The sequence below is a fragment of the Tiliqua scincoides genome, chromosome 3, assembly GCF_035046505.1.
Source record: "Tiliqua scincoides isolate rTilSci1 chromosome 3, rTilSci1.hap2, whole genome shotgun sequence".
In the NCBI taxonomy this organism is placed as follows: domain Eukaryota; kingdom Metazoa; phylum Chordata; class Lepidosauria; order Squamata; family Scincidae; genus Tiliqua; species Tiliqua scincoides.
This window is the reverse complement of record NC_089823.1, coordinates 191,410,663-191,436,273: the sequence shown is the minus strand read 5'-3', so window position 1 is coordinate 191,436,273 and position 25,611 is coordinate 191,410,663. Positions and strand designations below refer to the sequence as shown.

Below are 25,611 nucleotides of genomic sequence, written 5' to 3'. Positions count from 1 at the left end.
GAACCACCTTTCAGAGCGCGATACCATAGTCTTTCGAGACTGAAGGCTGCCAACTTCTGTAACACCAATGCACACACAACAGTGTTTGTTGTGCAAAGTGTGGAGTTGCGGTTATCCATAGGGTCAAATGGAACTCAGTTCACAGAATGGCAGTCAGAGTTCTAACTGCCCTGTCTTGAAAAGGATATAGCAGAGCAAGAAAAGAACAAACAAAATTATCAAGGGGCTAGAATAGCTTCCCTAAGAGGAAAGGTTAAAGCATTTAGGGCCTTTTAATTTAAAGAGATGCTAGAGGTTTTGAAAATTATGAATGTTGTGGAGAAGATGGATGGCAGATCTTTTTTGCCTCTCTCACAATACTAGCACACTCAGAGTCATCCAATTAAGCTGATTAGCATTAGATACAGGATAGGCAAGAAGAAGTAGTTCTTCACACATTATTAACTTAAGGAATTCACTACCACAAAATGAGGTGGTGACCACTGTTTCAGATGGCTTGAAAAAGAGATTAGACAAATTCATGGGCTCTCAACATCAGCTCCATGAAACCTTGTTGCAGGATGTCTGAATACCAGTTGCTGGGAGACAAGAGTGGGGGAAGGCTATTGCCTTCATGCCATTTGAAGGCTTCTCAAAAGCACCCAGCTGGCCACTGTTGAAAACAGGTTGCTGGACTAGTTGAAAGCTCTTATCTCAAGAGGCCGCCTTACCCTGTGCTGCTCTAACTAGGCCATGGCTACTGCATCAGCCTCTGCAGAGGTCATCTGTTTTGGTTTTCTTGGGTGGGGAGAGAACTGCAGCCCACAAATTTCATTTCTCAGAATCCTGTATCTCCCTTGCATCCGCAGTCTATTACACACTCCATCAGATGCCCCCCGCCATGCCTCGGCACCAACCCATTTCATGCTCAGAGAGTCGAATCAGTGTCCCTTGGCGTGTCTCCTTTTCATACTACACTGAGCAACGTAACTCCCAACTTGCTGCTCTAAGTTCTGCCCTAAACCCTTAATCCACACTGCAGGACATGGGAGTTGAAAAACTACACAAGGAACATAACACTTGCTACAACTGGCTTCTCTGGCCTCTCTGCACTGGGTACAAGGCAGTTCCCAAACTGGGCTGAGCTAAAAGCCAAAAACAAAAACTTGTCATTCTCAGGCAGACAGCCCCTAGGAGATTGGTGCACAACTCAGATTAATCCAAGGGCTATTTTTTAATTTTCATAACCCAAGAGGGCCATATCACTACACTGACCATAGAAAAACATTCTTCTTTCCATTTTAACCCAGTGTTTTCTTTTTAATCCATTCACAGTTAGTCCCCCCTTTTCATTCCAGAGAAAGCAGTCCTATGTCTGCTGCATCACAGATCCCTGCAAACTCCTCTTGTTACCCCTCCCTGCTTTGCTCTCTCTCTCCAGCCCTGGGCACACTTCCTTCACTTTTTCTCTGCAACCTCATCTCAGTTGCCACCCTTTTATTTAAAATACTTATACCCCACCAATTCTCACCCAATTGGAAAGTTATCAAGGTGGTTTCCCCCCTTCTCTCTGCACCCTCCATTCATTACCTCTTCTTTTTCCTTCTGCTGCACCACTTCTCTGCTTTCAAACCTACTTTTCTTCTTTCTCTCTCATTTCTATCCCTCCTGCCCATTATCTCTAGCCTCCTCACTGGAGTTCGGTGGCAACCACATACAAGGTCCTCACTTTCCTAGTACTGAAGGAGTCTGAGATGCAGGCAGGCCATGTGTCACAGCTGTTTGGCAGACAAAGCTAGCATCCACTCCACAGTGGAGAGAAAAGGAGGAGCAGTGTATGTGTTGATGCCGGAATCCTCTCATCTCCACCCTCATTTTTATGAGTTTTTGTTGGCCTCACATGTTCCTACAAAGAAATGAGAATGGGCCATAGCAGAGAATATTTGGAACTTCACCCCAGATGTCACAAATAATCAGAAAAGGAACTGCAAACAACTTATGCCCCATATGTTGTATCAGCCTGCTCTAAGGAAAGGGACAACACCGGATAGAGGGTCTTAAGCTGACTCAGAACCAGCAGTACAAAATGACGTAATGCTACATGTTGACAACAGGTGGGGAAAAAAGATCACCCTGCTACAGTGAACCTAAGCAAATAAACCACATAAAAATGCACATACCCCTCATATTTTACCATGTGCAGTTGGGCTACATTTCAACCTACCTTTAAAATATAATCCTGTTGGAGCCCAAGTCTTCACAATAGCAACTAGGATTCCATATATGGTAACCCACCAGGGTCAGCAACTGGGACCAGCCCCACTGCAGCTGCCCATAGTAAAGGCTGAGGTGGCACCCCATGAGCTCCCAGCAGCCTGGATTGCTTCCTGGCAGCAAACTGTATTTTTAGCCTTTGAGGTTTCCGATTCCACTCAATCCATAATTCCATCAATAGAATATTTAACCTTACAGCCTTGATCACAGCAAAGAAACGGCAATCCCCTGGACTGGACATTGAAAGGAGGGCAATGCTGGATATCCCTCACCCCATGACACTGAGGAAGCAGATTTTACACCAGCTCCTTATTAGACCCCTAGGGATTCCACTGCCACTCTCCCCAGGCTCAGCAATGACCAGAACTCATCTGCTTATCTATCCCCACCCCCACCCCTTTTGCAATGTGGGAGCAGCTCTAGATTGGTGCTAAGGGAGCAGTGAAGTGCCCTTGAGGGACAGCACCAGGTGTCACTCAGCACTCACACATGCACATCATCACTCTTTATGGCCTGCTGCAGAACAGGCACTCCTTACAAAATAATAACGCTAATAAAAAAGAGAGAAGTGCAAGGAGACTCCAAACAGCCCAAATTAGAAAGCCCTTTGGAGTGTTCCACTCATTTAGTCTCCAGGCACATGACAAGAGTGCATCCCCCTCTCCAGAATATATCAATGGGAGCACCTTGGCAAAGGAGATAGGAGGCCTCATAGCATTAATTTCTCCAAGTCTTTACTATGAGCCGAAGGGGTACAATACAACTTGAACACGCACATGCACAAACACACACAGGCTTTACAGTTGCAATGGCCCAATACACTCCAAAGCCTTTCATCTCTTGCTGGAAGATCTACAAAACACGGGTAACCAAGCTCTCAGTTTGAACAATAGACTGTACATTAATAACTTATTGTTCTCAGATCTGCAATGCTGTACATTTCAGGAAAAAATACATTCTGGTTCTGAAGAAGATTTTACAGCCACCTTCACTTGCCCGAAATGTACGTGCAACCGGTATCCAACGGCCTTGGTAAAATAAAAACTGGCAATGTGCAAAGCTAAACAGACAGTCTGGGACCAATTACTGTTGTGACTTTTTCTGTGCTAGACCCACAAACACCAACATATCCTGCCACCCATTTTCTTGGCTCCAGCATATGCCACAGTGGCCAGCCCCATATCCAAACCCTATCCCTGCATCTTCCTCACAGATTAAATCGGTCTAGGCTCAGTCTACCCTTCTGTGGTGGGAGGTGCTATGATGCTTCCATAATCTCTCACACAAAGTGGTCCAAGGAGTAGGGGACTATCAATCTCACACCATTAAATTAGCTGTGGGAACAAAGAGAGTAAAGCTTCCTATTCAGCAGCAAAAAGACTGCTGCTAGAAACAGCCTGCAAACCAAAAGCTGAGAAGCAGTGCCTCAGGGCTCTGTCATGCTCCCTTGCACTTTAAGAACACTGGCAAGGCTTGTCATAAAGCCAGTAGGTAGCTCTGAATCCAGCCAGCTGGATGGCAAGAGATCATATCCCAGCCCTGCCCTGATTCTCTATCACCATTTAATCATTCTACTCCGCATCTATCCTCTATTCTCTCTCACACACACGAAAATCTGAGGCTATATGATTCTACAACCCTTTCTTTAAAACAAAAACAAAAATCTCTAGCTTCACTTGCTTTCCCATTGGTATGTAGAAACCCACACAAAGAGCATGGAAAGCTACAGTTCCTAAGGCTTCCAAATATGCAAGATAACACCCTTTAAAAAATAACAACAAATTGTTCATTTCCTTCTCATTTCACGTCTCTTAAACAAAGCAGTTTTCTAACATCAGCAACATTAAAATGGGGTTTGGATTCAATCACATTTCCTTAAAGCTGAATGGAAGACAATGCAACAAAGGGAGGAAAGTGAATTAATGTCTGACCAAAAGAACTAAAGGAATTAGCAGGATTTTACAGATATATCAAGGGCAGAGGCCTTGCTAGAGAGTACATCAATAAATAAAGAGATGAAATTAACAGGGAGTCCAACAGAAATAAGTTTTAATAATCTGTCTTGAACAAAAAAGACAAAATGACCTTGTTAAAAAAAAGAAAAGGGGGGATGTGCTACATCTAAAACTAGCAGCTCACAAGCAATCCAGGGCAAATCAAGTTTGGATAATCAGCTTATTGAACCCTGGGTAATTATTATTAAAAATGGAATTCTAGTGAAAGGTCTAGCAAAAGGCAGTTCAGAACACTGACTTCATCTGTCTTTCTTGTCCTCCAAATGGCAGCTTCTCCCTAACTGTGCCTGGATTTTCAGCAAGAGATAGCTGTGAGATTTTGAAAGTGTCTTCTCCCAAGCCTAGTCTCAATGAAGAGTATAAGAAAGGACCAGAGCAAGCAAAAGTGAACATAAGCCCGCAAATGCCTAGATGGTGGCAGGATCATAGGTGATGAGGGCAACCAGGATTAAAAGAGCACAAGATTGACTCTATCAAAATATCCATCAAAAGACACTGGGTGGAGAAACTGCATTAAAATTCAATGCTATTGAACTTCAGGGAAAGTTTCACAAAATTTTATTTCCAAATGCCTGACAATTACATTTTCACATGACACCAAAAGGGAATTTGCAGCAAAGACTTGAGAGAACAAGGAAATAATTCAAAGGAAGTGAGCAAGGCTCGGAATAAAACACAATTCAGCCAGGCAAGGCGCAGCTTGCAGCGACGGGAAATGCAGACATTGAGTAGGGACAGAAACCTGGAAAGAGACACGGGGTGAGAGTAAATTGGAGATGAGCTGACAATGATGAAAGAGCTGCTGCTATTTCAGGCTGCAGAGACATCATACCCCAGAGGAAGGGGAATGACGGACAGGATGCACCCACGATCAGGAAGATCAGCTTTGCCCAAAGCAACCGAGCGAACTGGATGGAATTGGTGGGGCGCACGGGAGGATTAAAAGAGGTAGAAGCAAAAGGAAGTGACATTGTCTGTGATGGATAGGCCTCCGAACTCATCCCCACATGCACAGCAGCCCCTCAATCAATCACTGTGAATGTGCCTCTCTCCTCCTCTCCTTTAGTCCAGTTCTCAGACACTGGCATTCAACAATCATTTTTTTCACTCTGCAACAGGAAGAAAGCACTACAGTGGGAAGGCCCCATATGAAACTCCCCAAGACCAGAAGCCTAAAAAGGTCTACAACAGGTAGTAAAGAAGGCATTCAATGTTATTGGTGGCTGATCTTGTAGGACAGACAACGCTTCAGAATAAGTGACTGGTTGCACTGACTGGCCTACCCAAGACCAAGTCTCAGAATGATGTCACACAGAGACTTAAAAGCACTGCTGGAATCCTCGTCATTATATATAAACTCAGGCTTCATTTCTGTTACTTGTGTCTACCTAAGGAAGAGCTCTGTGAAGCTCAGAAGTCTAGTCTCATGACAAGATGCTGCAAACAAAACCACTTTCATGCCTCAAAGTCCCAGCTCCTGCTTTAATCCCCAGAGAAAACAATTCCTGCTAGAAAGTGACCCATCTTAGAGCCGGTCACCAGCAGCAGTGTGTGAACAAGGCAAGGAAGCTAAAATGCCATGATGAAGAATGGCAGTTATGGCGTGCACTGGCAGGAGACAGTGAAAAACACAGCCTGGCGGCAGGGAATGAAGGAATATATGTTTTACGAGGCACTGAATGCCTGGGACTGCCTGTTCACCAGGAGTGGAGGGAAGTGCGGCACAGCGCTGCTGAGGGACACCATATAACTTCCCTCCTGCAGGGGCTCTGACAAACAGAATCTCTTTGTAATTCAATAAAGTCCCAGCACTTACTATGGTTCATCCATCGTACCCGAAGGACTATAAGCTGCTGCTCACATAAATTGTTCCAGTCCAATATGCACAGGAAAAGGTGCTCACCTGCAAGGCTGGTGGGGAGGGGGGAACGACTGATATCCCTCCCAACTACTGTGTAAGCAGTGTAAGCTACAAGACAAAGAGGAACAAAAAGTCCTGCCAGAGTTCAGAACAGGGGATCCACATCATAAGTAGTGGAAGCAGTGTGAAAAAAACTTCAGGGAAGGTGGCACCTTGTTAAGCTTGGTACCCTATACTGCACATCTTGCATCTGCCCTTAGAGAAACAGCCAGATGGGGCTGCCTTATGATACATTTGGGAATGGTCTTCCTACCAATTTAATCTGATTAGCTAAATGGAATATCTTTTCACTGTCATACTCAGAGCTCATGCTGCGATTGTCATTCATGCATTAGAAGAAAGAAAGATTCTCCAATTACTACTGTCATAAATACATCTCCAGGTTACCTCAACCCCCTCTCCACAAAAGACATGGGAGTCCATGTGCACAGCAGGATGTGGAACGTGTGTATAATAGCATCAGGAGTTTCAATGCTAGTTTAACATATCTAACACCTCAAAGTGGACTGCCATGAGCCAGCCTACTTACAGATCCTACACAAAAGAGTACAGTATTAGTAACCCTAGTAGGGCTCAGAGTGAATACCATGCCAAAGGGGGGAATTAAATTTATCCAATATAGCTATATATGAATTTGGATTAAAACAAAACAAACAAAAAGAATAGCATAACCGTAAACAGCCAGTAAGCTTAGACAACAACCATTACAGTAAAAGAAAGAAAGCTGAGTACAGTTAGTCTATGGTACAGTATACGGGTTCAGTCCCTGAAAGATGTTCAGAAGCTCCAGGCAGAACTGAAGGCAGCAGCACATCTCTTAATGAGGGCATAGTGGGACACCAGTTCTCCATTATCTGTATGGCTTCATAGTATCTCCCAAGCACCAAACTAGCTGAGACGTATTTAGCCCTTAAGAAACTGGATCAACATACCTAAGGGACTGCTTGATCTCCTATGCCTCCCTTCAAGTTGAGATCTTCCCCTCCTGAGCTACCATCTGTAAAATGAATAGGACAACTAAGATGCAGAGGCATTCTTGATTCTTACACAACTACAGAAGGCCCTTTCTTCTGAGTTAGCTGGAACCAAGCCACTAGTTCAGTAGATGTGTGATCTACATTTATCAGAGATGTGTATTTTCATATTCCATCATGCTAAGGCTACTTGGAACAAAACGACAGAGAGGACACTATTACTATTAAATGGAAGACTTGTCAGGACCTGAGTATTTTATGTAATCATTGTTAACATTTTTAGTTTGGGCACCAAAGCTAAGGCAAGAGAGAGTTATGGTTCTCACATCTATTATTATTAATTTTTAAGCTACATTTTAACAGAGCACATTGTACATTTTGAAAAGGAAGAGTGGGGAGAAAAACCTATACATTTTTACCTGTTCCAGTCCTCTTGAAGGGGGGGGGGGAGAAGAGAAAGTAGGAAAGATGCTACAAATTCACTAAGGTAAAGCCTCTTTGTCTTGACAATGGAAAAGGTTGTCCAGACTCCCATTAGCTTCTGTACATGCACCAGATGCTCATATTTTCAGGCTTCTCTCTGCAACAAAGAGTATTGGGGCTTCCTATATACTGAAAGCTGTCAGTAATTAGCCCCCCTCCCCCCCAAAAAAGACATACATCTGATGCTATTTCAGTAAGATCACATAATAGTAGTAGCTAATTTGAGCCAGAATTCAGCCCTGGAATTTGTACTGGGAAAAGTCAAGATCCATCCATCACATGAACAAACAAAAGCACACCTCAAGGGTCTTTCTAGTTGTCAGCCCTCTGCCCTGCTTTTCTCTTCTGTTACACAGTCTAAGAAGCATACAACACTGAAATATGCAGCCTCAGTGAAACAGAAAATGGGGTTTATGCCCAAGTAAACAGAATGGCTCAAGTTGCAATTTCCACTGAGTTCAGTGAGACTTACTCCAAAGTAAGAGTGCCTAGGATCGAAGTATTGACTTTGTGACTGAGGAGGAATAACCTATTCATTATTTTATTGTTATTCTTATTAAATTAAACCAAGAACTTCAAGGCAGGTGTGAGCCTTGCACTGAAGAGCAAGCAAGTCTTCAAACCACTAATTCTTAAACCTATTTAAAACAATACAAATTGCCAGGAAGTAAAATTGCCCATCGCTCTAATAAAGTAAATACGTAAAACAATGGACTTTCAAGCGTATTTTTAAAAAGGACACCAGTACTGGAGAAAAGAGGACTGCTGTGCCCTGGCCACCAGCTAGGATGTCACAAGACTGTTCCCTGTCAGAGACTCACCACATCTGCAAAACTGTCCTCCACCCAGCGCTAACTTCTAGGGTACTTTCTCAAGGTTTGTCCTCTGCCATACCACTTCATATGGTCCACCTATTCAAAGTACCACTGGTAGTAACTGGTAATGACATCATCGCTAGTTACTTCTGGGTTGGGAGGCTAGATATGACATGACAAACACCAGTAAGAGGCTCAAGGTGGACAGGAGGGCTTTTACAAGCACAGAAAAGCATGCTTTGGAGCTCTGCTGGTTGAGTCTCCTACCACGGTTTGTGTTGCGTTCCAGGTCTTGCTACCGGTCAGCAGAAGTCCAGGGGTCCTGAGATTACCACCAGATACCATCTCAGGCACCACTGATACCACTGGATGAGAAGCATCAAGTGGCGGGGTAGAGAAGAGACAGTTGTGTTCCAATGACAAAATAATACTGCAATGTGAGAGTGTCGGGAATTCAGAGCCCACTCCTATGCATGTCTACTCAGAAGTAAGTCCCATTATAGTCTGTGGGGCTTACTCCCAGGAAAGTGTGGAAAGGACTGTAGCCTTAGAGCACACTCCTATGCATGTCTACTCAGAAGTAAGTCCCAATATAGTCTGTGGGGCTTACTCCCAGGAAAGTGTGGAAAGGACTGTAGACTTAGAGCCCCGCAAAGAAGACCCCCCCAACCCCCTTGTCACTCCCACGCACTCCAGACTGTGCAGTGCTCATCTGGGGAAAGTCCTGCAGCAGGAGGTGGGCTTCCCTCCACAGCTGATCTTTCCTGCCTGAACTCTGGGTCAGGGCTCTGTGAAGCGAAGCGGACGACGACAAGCGCACGGGGGCACAGCCCTGAGAGTGAGCAGACCAAAGAGCGGGGGGGGGGAGCGTTCCCACAACGGCCTTTCAGACTCTTCGTGGGGGAGGGGGCAGAGGGGAAATGGAAATAGAGAAGTAGTTACCGGGCCCTGGGCCGGGTCGCTCTACCTCAGCCGCTTCCGTTTTTCCGACGCTTCCTCCCACCACCATCCCAGCCGGGCCACGCCCCTCAGCCGCAAAAGCCTCTGGGAAATGTAGTCTGTTCGCCTCCAGCTGAGCTGGGACCGCCTACAAGTCGCGCGCCCCAGTGACCCGCTGGAGCCCGCGGAGCAGCCTTCCTTCGGAGAGTCTCACGTGTGCGGGGCTGGTGTTAGTGGATACTCAAGAGCGATGAAGGAAAGGCACTCTGCACTCCTTCAGGTGTATGTACTCAGCAGGGAGGTGCGGTGGGTGGGGAGGCAGGGGAGGCAGAGCCTCCCCACCAGAGTCCTTTGAAAAGCACCGCCATGTTGTGAGGCACCCAAGCACCCACAACCCACGCTCTAAGGCAGGTGAGGCAGAGCCTCCCCACCTGAAGCGCTGCCACCGCGTGAGGCACCCAAGCACTCACAATCCACGCACAGAGGCAGAGCCTCCGCACTGGAGTCCTTCGAAAAGCGCTGCCACCCCGTGAGGCACCCAAGCACCCACAATCCACACTCTGAGGCAGGTGAGGCGGAGCCTCCCCACCGGAAGCACTGCCACGGCGTGAGACACCCAAGCACCCATAATCCATGCACAGAGGCAGGTGAGGAGGAGCCTCCCCGCTAGAGTCCTTCGAAAAGCACTGCCACCGTGCGAGGTACCCACAACCCACAGTTGCGGGTGCTTGGGTGTCTCACATGGCAGCAGTGCTTTTCGAAGGAATCTGGTGGGGAGGCTCTGCCTCACCTGCCTCCTCACCCACCACACATCCCTGGTATAGAGTTTGTAGGCCCTTAAACAGAAGGTGCACTTCCCCAGAGCAACCAGCAGTAAAATGCAGTATCTTCCTGAGCACGTGGATGGAGACAGCAGTCTTCTTTAAGCTATCTCTGCCCAACGTTATATATACTCAACAGGGACCAAATGTGTACACCTGTGGAGAGGGCAGAAATTGGTTTAACCTGAGAAAATGTAAGGGTGCTATGCACACTTTCCTGGGAGTAAGCCCCACTGAGCATAGCAGAACTTTTGAGTAAATATGCTTTGGATTGTGTGCTGAAAATCCCCGTTGAGTCAACTGTGCTGGACAGTGTGCCCCATCTACCTCACAGTACTGTCAGGAGGCAAATATGATGGAAGGTAGTGGGAGCAGAGTACAGGAGTGCCATTTCAAGTGTTCCAGGGTTACACAATATGCCTTGAACCACACCTTGATTAAATCTTGTTTTGATCTGCCCAAATAAAAACAGTTCAAAGTGGCAATTCAGATTTAAGTTGTGAAGTGCATAAATGAGGAGTTTAATCAATGAGACAGTCCTTGTGCCTTGGTTTCCATTGCACCTCTGAGCCTGGGACTGTGATAGAAAGGTTATACCCTTATGGGAAGTCAAGCCCATTGAAAATATTTTGAATCATGTTGAGTCACACTCATTTTCTCCCCAAGAGCAAGGAGTTACTGCCACCTATACCAGAAAGTATCAGAATAGCAGAGGAGACAGCTAGGTACCTTTAGATTACAAACTAGATTTGGGCTCCATTCATCATATTTGGGGTCAGAAAGGAATTTTTCCACAGGTTAGATTGACAGTGATCTTGGTAAGGGGCTTGCTCATTTGCTTGAGTCATTTTGAATTGTTTACCTTGTAAGCTTCTTTCCATCATACATCTTCTCTTTGCTTGTGGGACAACGTAGTCTGGATTATGTAGACTGATTTGCTGGAGGCTGGTGGTCCTGAAATGACCAAGAGGCTGAGCTAGATAACTTTATGATGCCTTAAATATGATGTGAATCTGGGACTTAAAGGCTGGCCCTTTTGGGTTGTTAAATCCCTAGGTAGTCAGGTTAAGAGAAGGCTATATTTCTCTCCAGGACTTCTTTTTTTTCAGTATGAATGCCTCTGCCTGATGCTGCTTATCTGATTCTGGTGAGCGTGTTCATATGTAATGGAAGAATGGCAGTGCCACATTGCAGTGTAACAGAAGCACCAACCAGCAGGATCTCTGGAGAAAACTGCCAAAGCTTGAAGGCTAGTGCTGATAACAAGACATTGACAACATTGAAAATGCACATGTTTTGAGGAAAGCTGGAAGCAGTGGGGAAGGGCAGCTGGTGAGGAATACTGAGCAAAGATTTGTGAGAGTGTCAGGATCTAGCTCTCTAACCTGGTTTAGATTTTCAGTAGAAGAGTTTTCAGATCTTACCAAATTATTAGCTCTGAGAGTTACAAATATGCTGCACTCATAATGATTCACCCATTACACATTAACATGATTGACTGGTAAAAGGCCAAGATGGCCTCTTTGAATCTAGAAACTCTCCAGCTCCCACAGGCAGAGAGACCTTTTTCTGGAAGTCTTGTTGGTGTAAACCTCAGAAGCCCTCATTCTTAATTCAAACCCTCACCTGTGTTTAAAAGGAACTAACCTGGCTGAGGTCTGCATGATTGAGCAGCCCTTCGATTATGAGATCATTATCCCTCATATCTTCCTAATCAGGTCAAAGAGCCTGGTAAAAACCTTTAGATATCCTATCAGAAAGGTTCATGGGGAAACACCATCCTGTATAGCACCTAGGCCCTGACAAACTAGACGAGTGACAAAATTCCTGCTTTGTCCATTTCCTCATCTTGAACCTACCTCTTTATCATGACTATCAAGGCTTAACAATCTAGGGAAGAACCAACTCAGTTGTTGGCATCCTTCAGTCTCAGAAGACTATGGTATTGTGCTCTGAATAGTGGTTCTGGAACAGAGTGTCCTCTCCAGTGCGCAAAGCCTGGGTAAAGTAGATATGGAGGATAGACTGTTTCCCATGCAGCAAATCTCCCCTCTCCACATCGCTGAAATGGTCCAATGGAAAGGCAAATACAGTTGGTTCCAGCAGCGTCACAGGAGTTGCCAGAATGTGACTGTGTTCAGCCGTGATCTACCTCAGGGACTCTGGCTCCGGATTTTGCCTCAAGGTTGACTCCTGAAGCCTTTTCCATAACTGGATGTAGCCACAAGGCAGTGGAGGTTTGGGATCAGAGTTTTCCTTCTCTCAGATGAGCTGCCTTCCCAGGCTAAGGAGTCCCATCTACAGTGTACACGCATGAAATGCAGTCTGCAGCTTTCTTTCTGCTGGAACAGCTTTTTATGACCCAAATAACAAATCGAGCACCAGGCCAGTGAACAAGAAAGTTAGTGTAGCTCCTACAACACTGCCTATTTAACTTTTGCAGCCACAGATCTTGAACCAAGTTTTGCATATTTCTCATAATCCTGTAATAACCTCTAACTCAGCAGTAGATCAAGTTATTTGTATATATAGTATGAAGTTTATTTATTTTATTCAATTTATATTCTGCCTTTCTCCCTGAAGGACACCCAGAGTTCTAGGTGCCATTTCTGGAACCTCCAATTAAAGGCTGTCAGGTAGTAGACACTGAAAAAAGTGTCTACCTGAGACGCCTAGTGAGCTGTCTTTGAGTGAAACTGGTCAGGCTGGGCAATTTATCTAATAATGTCAGATTAGGTCTTATGCTGTCACCTCAGGGTTTTGTCTCATTATCAGGGCTTAGTCTTGGCCAATGTCTTTAGAGATGCATCTCTGCCAGGCAGTTTGTCCAAGGAAAGAGTTTAACTTCTTCATCAGATACACTTCAAGGAGGAGATTGTGAAAGTGGCATTGACATTAACTAATAATTCATTAACTCTCACTTCCTTGGCAGGCTGTGGCCCAGTTCAGAGAAGTTCTGTCTCTCACCTACAGCATACTGCAATGGTGTATTTTACCACCCAAAGATCCAGAGTTTACTTCCCTGTTTAAATTACCATCAGCAGCAAAAGAGACATTAAAAGTGTTTGTGCATGTGAGTAGGTGACATGGTGGATTGGGATGACTTTTGAATCCTACTCGTGAATCCTCACCAATCATGCGTGTGTGTACACTCATAACCCACCACCATCTCTGACATTTTCAGTGAATGTGAGATATTGCAAGTCACCAACTTTACTAAAGCATGGGCGTATATATATGTCCAGAGACTTTAACCATGCAACACTTCAAGCCCAGTTGCAGAGTTTAAAACCTGACCCAAATCAGGAAAGTTCACAGTAGCCTTTGTGAACAGCAGCCCATCCAGCACTGGCCAGATCTCGTTTATGGTCAGTACAAAATGAGAAAGCAAGTGCACCTTCCTTTGTTTGTTTGATCTTTAAAATATGAAGAGCTGTCAAATGTGAATGTCTTGTGTGCATTTAAACAGCTTGGCTTCTCTACATTTAAAGCACAGAAGTCCAGCCCCTGAACTCACTTACGCAGAGGATCTGAGGTTCTTTTTGGAGAGTCTTGCTATTTCAGAGGTGGCATTGCTCTGGTCATTCTCCTCATGCATCTTGAAGCACTTCGGAATAGTTTAGAGGGGCATCATTGGCATTCCTTAGGGAGTAATGGTGAAGGCCTGAGAGAAGCTTGCTTGAGCCTCAAAGAAGTGGATACAGACTCCTGATTCCCAGAGAAGAGTACATAGTAGCTCATTCAAGCCAGATTGGGGAGGAGTAGGGCTAAGGGTGCTGAAGGGCAAAGCGAAAGGATAACATCTGCAAACCTGGGGGTAGACAGAAATGCGACACTTTGGATTGAAAATGTAGATTTTCATTGCAGGAAGCACCTTAACAGACATATCTAATAATATATAGTGTATGTTTCCCACAAGGTATTTTCTTGTGGGACCTAGGAAAACCTATGAACAAAGCACGTGAATTGCCATTTTGTGTAAATCTAGGGGGATTCTCCATGTTCTCACGCCTGGGACAGATGTAACACAAGATAGGCATCTACACTGTGAGATTCTCAGCCCTCTGCCCCAGTCCCATTAGCTATCATACCAGAAGAGATTTACTGTATCTGCATATGAGAAATCACACATGAAAATGATTTCATTTGCTGTGCAACATTTCTTGTTCACCCCTTCACTTACCTGAACTATCTTCAGCAGGATATCAATAAACTAATTTTAGTTTACCGCAATTGGACACAAAGTGTGGTATATAGATTTGAAATAATCACCTTTGGAGGGGTTTGTGTCTCTGAAGACTTAGAAGGGCTAAAGCCAGTGATAAATGGAGAGTGCTTATGTCAGTGCTGGGCAGGAGCACGGCTGAATTGACCTAGGGTAGTGGAAATGGAGTGGCACCAGTCTCTGCTCCCTCCAGCTGTTTCTCTGTGTGAGCCTTTTCTTTTGCTGCTCCAGACTTTGGAAACCACATTCATTTTATGCCCAGATTAAGGTTTCAAAGCAAGTAAATGTGGACCCAGCTGATCCAAGGGCTCAATATGCATTTGTCTTCAGCCAATGGCATCAATGGCTGGTGCAGGAGATGCAGACTGCACTGAGTCATATTGTGGGGGGGGGGGGGTGGCACCACTCTCACCAAAACTGTGCAAATCTTGGTAGTTTTAAATAATACCATCATGCTATATATCATTCGATGCAGAATTTAATGCAAAATGAAATGAAACTGCCTTGAAATATCTGTATTCTATCAAAAATTATAGCCAAATAATCAGAAAAGGAAAACATAACTGCCTTGTGTAACAAAAAGTGAATTCTCTTAACTCAAAAGTGAGCGAGATTTATTGTTTTGAGAGCCAGTTGTTATGACACAGCAGGGAACCAATAAAGTATTAGTATGAGTCAGCTCTCATTTCCACATATCAGAGCTAATATTAGAACTCTTAGGGCACAATCCTAACCACTTCTAATCAGAAGTAAGTCCTATTTTGTTCAATGGGGCTTACTCTCAGGAAAGTGTGGTTAGGATTGCAGCCTGATTCAGTTGTGTGAGTAAGTTGGCCACTGGTTTTTTGTTGGTTACTGATTAGTTGGGCGACCTGTACTTATATATTGAAATAAATAAAGTTAATGGGACTATACGAACCCTATTGATGCCACTACATTTAGGCTGAGCGTATTTTATTGTAATTTATTCTGTATAGTCTGGTATTGGAGGATGTCCATCATGGGGGTGACACAATGAGCTCTCACACCAGCTGATGCAAACCCTAGCGATGCCTTTGTCTTCAGCACATTTTGTCTGTTTGGACCCCCCCCCCCCAGTCTTCAGCCTCAATGAGAAGGTGTTGACAAGACCAGAACAGAGCTATCAGGGAGGGAGAAAAAGATCGTGACTGCCCTGGGCAAAGGCTGCTATGCAGTTACGTGGGCATGTCCTACTCTGACAGTCTTTCCACTGTCCAGGATGGCCAGTAGTCCCACTGCTTCCTGAAACCAGCATGAGAAGAATTCACATAGCTGGGCATCAAGATTCCTGTTTTGCACAGAATGAGGACTGTAAGAAGCCCCTTAACATACATTCAGGTATGTTTCGCACATGGGCCTAGGAAAACTTATGCACAAAACACGTGCATGGTCAATTTGTGTCAAATCATATAAGACACTGTACATGCTTGAGGGCTGCAGCAGTTGAGATATCTTCTTAATTAAAAAGCCCAGTGCCACACCTTCCTGTTCCTCAGCTGCACAAAAATGGTTGGCAACCTTCAGTCTTGAAAGACTATGGTATAAGCCTACAGCACCTGGTATTCCCAGGCGATTTCCCATCCAAGTACTAACCAGGCCTGACCCTGCTTAAGTTCCGAGATCAGACAAGATCAGGCATGTGCCACCAATGAGGCAGATCTGGAAGGATTCATCAGCACAGAGGAAAGTTAGGTTTGCCCCTGGATTTTAACTGGCTTTCTTTGAAGTGTGGGGTGGGGAACCATTTTATCATTATTCAACCTCAACAACGTCAGGGTAATGTTTTTTTAAATGTGCATATATTTACGTTAATTAAAGCATGCAACTGAGCAGTGATTTTCTTTTTTCCTCAGTGAAAGGTAACGATCCTCATTAAGGTAGCTGTGCCAGCTGTTGTGTCCCCTGGAGAGGTAGCTGTGCCCGCATCAAAGAAGTGGGAAACAGGAACAATGACATGCAGCATTCCAGTATCCACAGATTCCCTTCTGGACCGAATCACTCAAGTCCAGGGACCCACTGAGGTGAAGATGCTGGTGTATTAGTTTCCCCACAGGCAGTAAAGTTAATTATTCTTTGATTAATCTGTCTCCCAGGTAATGAAAGAGCAGTTATCACAGCCTTTTGCACACAGCACGCATCCAGCACTGGTAGAGCTTCCTCTGCAGCCACACCTTGTCCCTTCACCTCACATCACCCTGGGCCCCCTTACCAGGGTGTATCTGGATCTGGGGTAAGGGAGAAGAATTGCCCCTGCATTGTATATATTTGTATGTGTGGGGGGAGGGGGGAGAGAGAGTGCTTCCATGCTGTGAGAATTAATTCACTCTGGGAGGGAGACAGGCTGCTCTGGAGCAAATCGTTAGGTAAAGAAAGAAAAGCAGTGGCATTTAGGATACATTCAGTGGTTTTCTTCAAGGTGCCAATTCGGCACTCTGTGCTTCATGAGAGGCTATACAAAAACATGCAAAAAAAAAAAGCTTCACGCTGGGCACTCAGAAGCAGGCACCAGGTGCTATGTTGTCTTTCGTTTTGGCAACAGCCAACACAGGTGATACTGGCCTGTGTGTGCTGTGTTGTGCTTAATTTGCTAAGCAGGGAAGTTCTACTGATGGAGGTGATAAGCATCCATTTCTCTAGCACAGAGAGGATATAATAACAGCGATAACTCCTGCCCTTCACTCCTGGGATAGGAATGCTTCTTCAGCTCTTAATAACTCAATGTTGCATTTGCACATGCACGCCTGGGTGCAGACACACACACATTGACACACACAAAGCTCAACTTCCCACCACTCACACTAGTTTCAAATTGCAGCTCTAAATCCACAGCTACTCCTAACTCCTGTTGCTAGTGATCGAAGGAATTCTGTACTGTTTGGGGTGGATGCTTTTGGCACTATTTCCTCCGAGGGCTCCGCTGAAGACTTTCCCACCATCACCATTCCAGCTGGGTCCGGCCAGAATGATACATCTGTCCTAGTGTCCACATTTTATAACCTGGATTCATACACAGAACTCTCAACAGTGAGAATTAACCAGTTGCCTAAAACTGGCATTTGGAGTTTCTGGGAGAAGGAATGACACCAGCATGGGACACTGATGAGTCAACTGTCATCCCACAGTTGTCTGCTTTTGTCCTGCTGTCTGCTGCAGGCACCCATAACACCAGGACTCAGAGAGCAGCAGTTGGGTTGATGTCTTGTGTGCCCTGTATTCATCCTGGATTTATAAGGTAATTCCCAGGTTGGGATAGGATAACCCAGTATCCTACTTTTGGCAGTGGTTGGCACTGCAGAGTTGCCAGCTTCCTGCAGCTTGTGCTTTAAGGGCACCTTCCATCCCAAATGGCAGAAGTACCTTTTTTACCCACACTCTTGGGCACAGGACTCCCCCACGGTTGCAGCTGAATGCAAACAGTGGAAGTTAATGAGCAATGCTACATACAAAAAACATCTGTGTTTAAGAAGAATGACAAACCTCTGGTTCTTTTTTCTGTGGGTACGAGACTTCAATTATTCACAATTATTCCCTCCTTACCTTCCAACACTCCAGGCACATTTGTCCTAGACTAGCTCCGAAACTGGAAGTAATTTAGAATGGGAGCGTGTACCACGCAAACACCCAGCTACTGCCATAACACACAAAACTCTGGCACAGCATGAGGTGTGCAGCACCTGACACCTCAAGCTCCCTTGGCAGTGCCAAACAAATACTATTGGTGCCTATGTTGCACTTGCTGCTGAGGGAACCCTGCTGTTGCTGGGATTGATTTTCCCATTACATTTTAATGTCGCATATTAAAGGCATATGGATTCACTCCGTTACTCCTTGGCTTTATTAGGTTCTAGCCGGGCTGAACTGGCATTACTGCAACTTTCTAGGGCTGGATAGACAAGGGTGTTGTGGGGTGGGTATAGGCACTGGGCCAGAGGGACTGGAACATGGGTCTATGCCAAGTAATTATAGAATCCCTGCACAGGAGTGCTCTCAGGCACAAAGATTTGAATAACTGGACAAACAGATTGAACCTTAGGGCCAAATCAAACAAGAGGCAACAGTGGCCGCTTCCAAATTTCTAGAAAACAGGAGACGTGTGTGGAGGGAGCTTTTCAGTGCAGCATGGGAGGGGAGGGGTGTAGGGGAAAGTGGATCCTTTTCTCTCGACTATCTTCCTCCCCTGAAACCACTTTCTAAAAGCAATTTTCTCCTGGTTGGAAGTAACACCAATTGGGAGGGAAAACAGTTTAAACAAAAGGGTTTCGGGGAGAAGGCCAGGCAGGGGGAAAAGGTTCCACTCTCCCTCTTGCCTGTCTGCCTCCCCCTCACTGCTTTATAGGGATTCTGCATTACCTAAGCTGGGTTGCACCACTATCTCATCTTCCTGCTCCCTCAGGGCCAAACTAGATGCGACACTGACAGTCATGTTTGTTTTTCATATGTCTTCCTGGTTTGTGTATAAAGCAGGAAGTACGGAGCATGACTTCATTTAAGGGAGGGAGGGAATCTTAATTTTTACAACAAAATTTAACCCGATTTCCCCCTTACCTCCCAACATTTCAGGCATTTTTGTCCTAACCTAGCTCCAAAACTGGAAGTAAACCAAGCAGGGAGAAAAGTGCTTGAAATGATGGCAAGTGGCAAGAGAAGATAGGCAAACTTGGCTCCTCTTACCTACCTGAACCCTGTAAAAATGGGACCTCCACCTGACATGGGAAAGGGATAGACACATGAATAAACAAATGTGGTGACCTATCACATCACTTACAGCTTGTCATGGCTATGGATAGCTGTTACAATGTAGTAGTTAGGTGGTTGGACAAGGTTGGTGGACCAATGAAAAAGGAAGACTTGGGATCAAATCCCCACTCAGCTATGAAGCTTGAGTGACCACCACAAGTCAGTCATTATCCCTCCTCCTAACTACCTCACAAGGTTGGGAGCATAAAAGGAAGTGGGGAGGGGACTTGTCCAGATGGAACTATTGTCTCATGCAATTGCAACTAGCTAACATTTGAAGTGAGTGACTGCTGGATGAAGAGAGAGAGGGCTCTCTCTTCACTGGTGGGTCACTGGTGTCACAAATGGGTAAGTACAGTGTCCTCAAACATTTGAGATCAGATAATAGAGCAGGCATGATGATTCCCCAATCTTTTATAAATTAAACACTCAAAGTTAAGCTTGAGTAAGTACTGTTCCTTTTGACCCATTACAACAGGGGTCTCTAAACATTTTGGCTGATGGGCCGCATCAAATATCTGGCACAGTGTCGAGGGCCGGAAAAAAAATTAAATATAAAATTTAAATAAATACATTAGAGATGGAACTTAGATGAATGAATAAATGAATGGGCTCAAATGTCCAGGACTTCTCCAAGCACAAACACAGCCCAAGAAATAAAGCACACACCTAAATGGACCCCCATTTCCCCCACCCCACAAGCACAACTCTGGTTGTGTTTGATCAACTGGGCCAGAGGCTCTCAGGGGATCAGAGGCTGGCCGCGGGTCAGGTAGAGGCTTGCTATGGGCCGCATCTGGCCCCCGGGCCAGGATTTGGAGACCCCTGCTTTACAAACAGGGCAGATCCATTCCCAAAGCCAGACTTTTCCCAAGATAAAACTGGCAGGAAACAAGACATGTGGAAGTGCAACTGCTCCTCCCCCCTCAGTACAAATGTGGCCCTTACCCCAGTTTTACATGGGTCTATCTCCCCCTGCTGGAGAGTCCAACAAGGCTCTTTGAGCTGCAGAGCACATCCTGCAGACAGCTAAGGACGCTCCGGGCCCCAGGAGAGCTCTCACTCTGCGCACTCTCCCCACGCATCTGCTGCCACAGCAGGAAGAGTTAGAGCATGAATCGTGGGAAAGTGGCCCTCTGCATAGGTAATCAATTGAGGGAGCCTCAGTTGCTCCGTTGTAGGATTATTATTTTCTTATGCATGTGCGCACAGGAGATTTATCGCCAAGGCTGCCACGGCAAAATCAATTATTCATGTTATAAATTAGAAAATGATTTATGGCATCAGGAGGCTCAGGGAGTGGCAGGGAGCCCAGGCCCTGCACAAGGTTGCCTAAACGGACAATGTCTTTTAGGACATTGTCCGTTTAGGCAACCTTGTGCTCCCACTCCTTCCTTCACCAACTCGGGTCACCCTATGCCTGAGAAGACTCCCAGCATTTGGCTACCCTGATGTGCACAGTACTTTCTGGTGGCTGAAAGGTGACATTACAGGCCCTTTTGCTCATGAGGCCTGATTTAAATGTGGCATCTGATCTATGGGAAAAATCTGTGTGGCATTCTGCAGAGCCAGAATTTTGTTTCGACTGGGTTGCCTTGCCTATGCATGCCAGGGGTTTGTGCTATGTTGGGGTGCTGCTAGCACAGGCATAGAAATGGCTTGGATTAAATGAGATATTAGTTAGAAGGAATGTTACAGGCCAACATCACCAGTCCGGCTGAAGGGTCCAGCTACACATTACTTAACCACACAGTTTGTTAGACAGTGTCTGACTTTAAGCTCAGGTTCTGTCCCAGTTATGTTTGGGGGCAGATAGGAAGAAGGAAAATGCCTACAAAGATTGGCAGTGGCTCCCAGGGCTTCAGACAAGAGTCTTTCGCACTTGCAGTCCTACCAGACAATGCCAAGGACTACACCCAGGACTTTCTGCATGCAAATCGGATGTTCTATTACTGACTTATAGGTTCCTCCTTTAAGGAGGGTGAGAATTCTGATGTGAGCATGAGGGTGTGCAATGGAGACCACTGCTGGAGTGGAGGATTCATCCCCAAATCTCTCAAATCAGTAGCAACCAGACCTGGGTGAGTCAACTCAGCTAGTTTCTCTAGTGCCCCCAAGGCAAGGGATACTTGAAGTTCTCTGGGAAACAAATCTCACCTCATTGCTATGCAACACAATTGGAAAGTTGCAGGTTAATGCAGACTGCAGCTGTTTTGAACCAGAAAAGGTGGGACGTAAATCATTTAAATAAAGAAATGAAAGAAACAGAGCTCCCAAGGCCCCCATCAAATCCGAGCCATTCAGCTTGCACTTTGGGACCTCCTGTCAGTCCAACCATGGACACTGCCCTGTCTTTAGCAACTGTTTCCATAGCAGCCGCAGCAGAGTATCAGATGGTAACCAGGTTCCTCAGGCAGATCCCCCGCCTCAGCATCCATGGCCCTAAGCAGCTGAGGAGGGAGGCAAAAGTAGCCCCAGTGAATCTCTGCTGGACCTCTCCATCAGGGTCCCTGACCTTATACAGCCTCTTCCAATTCTGACTCATGCTCATTCACCAGCATTCCTTCACCTCTGCAAAATCCCAGAAAAAGTTCAGCATTAATCAGCAAAGACAAACCAAGAAGTACAAGGGAGAATGTGGACTCTGGAGTGCGCATGAGGATTCCTAAAGCTAAATTATCACTTCAGTGCAGGATGACAACACAAATCTCCTACTATTCATTTTTTATGCCTAGACTGAGCTTCATGAAGCTATCTACCAAAGGGTTGGTATTAGAGCAGGGGTGCCCAAACCCTGGCCTTGAGGCCATTTGCGGCCCTTGGACAGCCCCAAATCCGGTCTACCAGGAGCCCCCAGTCTCCAATGAGCCTCTGGCTCTCTGGAGGCTTTCTGGAGCCCATGCTGGCCCAATGTGACTACTCTCAGTGGGAGAGCTAACTGTTTGATCTCTAGCATGAGCTGCCAGTGGAGGGCTCCCTTCGCTGCTTGCTGTTTCACATCTCTGAAGCAGCACTGGCAGCAAAGGAAAGGCTGGCCTTGCTTTGCGCAAGGTCTATTATAGGCCTTGAGCTATCACGAGACCTTCATTCATTCATATAAGTTCCATCTCTAATATATTCATTTATATAAATTTATGTAAATTTATTCAGATTTTCAATGTAAATTAAATATTTTTTTCCTGGCTCCCAACATAGTGTCAGAGGGATGATGTGGCCCGCCTGCCAAAAAGTTTGGACAGGTGTCCAAAAGTTTGAACATAGAGAAATGCACTATTAAGTGGAAGGCACTGGGGAGCATAGGAGAGCCTCTGGTTTCAATATTCTATCTACCCCCACCACATTCCTGGAGCTAGTCATGCCCAGCAATAGGATTTCTGTTGCAAGTACAGCCTAGAGTAGGGGCTGCAGGGAAGAGGACCCCATGTTGTCCACTCTCCTATAAGGCAATCTGCTTTACAGGCTGAATGGACTCCAGTACTTCATAGTTGCATAGAACTGAGAATTCCATGTGCGGCTTTCGTATCACAGATTTGCAGTGATGGGGAAAGCTGCAGATGGTGATGTTTTCCCTTTTATACAGACTGATCCTAAATATGTTTACTCAACAGTAACTCCCACTGATTTCACTGATACTTAGTCCAAGAGCATGCTTGGATTGCTCTACTTTTCTCATTCCTATGGAGTCCTTTAATCTTCAGTAATATACAAGGCTGTTTCACTTTGCCCTGTGAATGTTAATATACCAAAGGTCTGCTCCAGAGTCGCTCACTTGCTGCTTACCTTTATATGATGAGGTGTTTCAACCTCCTTCTCTGCATTTTGCCTCCATACTGAATTTTTCCACAGACTGCAGAAGACATGGTGCCGCAGTGCATGCATTCAACCTTGACATGGCTCGTGGAACTGGGTGCTGCCTCTCTTGCCTTGTCTCTTGATCTGAAACTGCATTGAAAGACCACAGGGACCTGGTGAGTGAAAGGGTGAGCCGCAGATTGAATGGAGCTGTCAGAGTCTCGCGATGCTGTTTGAGAAGGCCTTTCATAGCCAACCATCGCCCCACAATGCAACTGGAGCCCCTGTTCTTGGAGCAGGTGCAGCCAAAAGAAGATGACCTGATCAAAATTTTCCAGAAGAAGGAGCTGTCTGAGCTGTGCTGTCAGTTATGCAAAGGTTAATATGATCTGAGTACTCTGAAAGAAGGAATAGCCATTAGGTTTCTAGTGTTCCAGAAAAAAGGGGAATACAATATCCTTTGAAATTAAGATATATTCTTAAAATAGGGGACACTTCCCCACATTCAAATTCAGAGCATCTTAATTCAGTTTTTTCTCATATAAACCTGCATGACTAATAATCATCCTCTGAGATATTTTTTGGTGCTATTGGAAGTGAGGCAATAGGTGAGGCAATGGGAGACAGGGCCTTTATAGGCACGGCACCACTGCATCTTTGGAACTCGTTCCCCAAGGCAGCTCACTATCTCTGTTTTCTGTCTGGCATTAGATGAACTTTTTATTTGCCAGGCTTTCTAAAGATATATCTTAGGGCCCAATCCTATCCAACCTTCCAGCACTGATGCAGTCATGCCAATGGGATGTGCACTGCATCCTATGGTGGTAGGGCAGTCAAAGAGGCTTCCTTCAGGTAAGGGAACATTTGTTCCCTTGGGGCTGCATTGCAGCTGCATCAGCACTGGAAAGTTGGGTAGGATTGGGCCCTTAATTAGTTTTAATGTTGGGATTTTATCTACACTGCTCTTTGTTGTCTTATGATTTGGCATTGTGGTTGACTTTCTCTTATTTTTGTATTTTAATCCTATGTAAACCACTCAGAGAATAATGTTGGCTGAAGAGTGCGGTAAGATGCTTTCTACATTTCCCAATTAATCTAATAGGACTTAACTTTGTGTAATTGTACTATATATAAGCAGCCTCTCTTAGTCCACCCCCCAATATGCCTCATTTCAAGGACCCCTCTTTGTTTCCTACTCAGGGTAAGACACAAGAATCAAACAATTTCACCACTCACTCTGGAAACTGCAGCCTCGGGTTTTTTATGCCCAGGATCAAGCGCTCAATAAAGAGGACTGTTCATCATCCGTAATGTCGCATCTGATGAATTAGACGCTAGCCTGCAAAAACTCATGCCACAATAAATATGATAGTCTTTAAGGTGCTGTAGGACTCACTGTTGGTTTCAGCATCTGCAATTCTGCTTGAGTGATTTTACATGAAATCTGGTATTTTAAACAGTCTAGGTTCCTGAGAATTATAAGGTTGTAGTGTTTTAAAGATTCTAGCCTTCATGGTCATGGAATAGGAATTCAAAATGGATAGGAAAAAAGCCTGGAAAACTTCTGTCTCTGGCCCTGTTGTGTCCCTCTCTCATACTCCAATCATACTCCAGTTGCCTGTATCAACATAACCCTCCTCAAATTCTTTTACCCACACTGCTCCGCTTGCTAGCAGCACTGCTCCATATCAAAGAGATTCCATACTTGGCAGTGCCTTAGACATCTTATTTATGCAAAACAAGCATATTTACATATACACAGGGTCCCTGAGCTACAAATGTCTGATGTATGGATGGCTATATCAGAGCTTTTGTGCAAGCACATCCTGTCCATTCTGGTGCTTTTGTGCAGGTGCAATAATAGCACTGAGCCAGCAAGAGCTGGCTGTTTCAAATTCTGTGAATTTTCGACTTCCAGATAAATCTCTGGAACAGAACAAGGACAGAGCTTGGGGGCTAAGGCCCCAATCTTATTGGCACCTAGAGCCACCAGAACAAGAATTCCAGTGGCTCTAGATCAGTGATTCTCACACATTTAGCACCAGGACCCACTTTTTAGAATGAGAATCTATCAGGACCCACTGGAAGTGATGTCATGACTGGAAGTGACATCATCAAGCAAGAACATTTTTAACAATCCTAGGCTGCAATCCTACCCACACTTAACCAGAAGTAAGTTCCATTGACTATCATTGTTAAAAGAATATACATAATAGCTTGTTAAAAGTGCAGGTCTGTAACATTTCCTCAATGCAGTCACATACCAGTCTAATATATTAAAAATAAAATATTGAAATGAATGGGGACCCACCTGAAATTGGCTCGCGACCCACCTAGTGGTTCCCGACCTACAGTTTGAGAAACACTGCTCTAGATGCTTTCCAGCTGTCACAAAAGGTGACACACTGGAGCACACAGGCTGGCCACTGCTGCAAGAGGCAAGCAGCCAACTCCATGCACCAGTGGACACCAGATGCCCACCAGGTAAGGTATGATCACATAGGGCGTGGGAGGGAGGTGATTGGTGGAATAGGGCAGGGTGCAAAATGGGGGGGGGAGGGTGTATCAGAACTGGGAAGGGAGTGGATTTGGCAGCAGTGGCATCTGCCGAATCT

General features: G+C 45.3%; 1 protein-coding gene and 1 long non-coding RNA gene across 3 annotated transcripts in view; one reads left to right on the top strand and one right to left on the bottom strand.

Annotated features, from left to right (window-relative positions):
* R3HCC1L (R3H domain and coiled-coil containing 1 like) overlaps positions 1 to 9,476 on the bottom strand; it is a 36,258-nt gene extending 26,782 nt beyond the window's left edge. The window contains exons 1-2 of one of the 2 annotated variants that reach the window (XM_066620613.1): positions 9,404 to 9,476; positions 7,122 to 7,186 (exon numbers count right to left, since the gene is read on the bottom strand). The gene's annotated coding sequence lies outside the window, so the exon portion shown is untranslated. The remainder of the gene's footprint in view (positions 1 to 7,121; positions 7,187 to 9,403) is intronic. The other variant, XM_066620612.1, reaches the window with a different exon arrangement.
* Positions 9,477 to 9,572: 96 nt separating this feature from the next.
* LOC136645695 (uncharacterized) lies at positions 9,573 to 24,367 on the top strand. The gene is made up of 4 exons (XR_010794154.1): positions 9,573 to 9,682; positions 16,321 to 16,488; positions 23,051 to 23,172; positions 24,197 to 24,367. It is a non-coding gene; the product is annotated as an uncharacterized lncRNA (long non-coding RNA).
* The last annotated feature ends 1,244 nt before the right edge of the window (positions 24,368 to 25,611 follow it).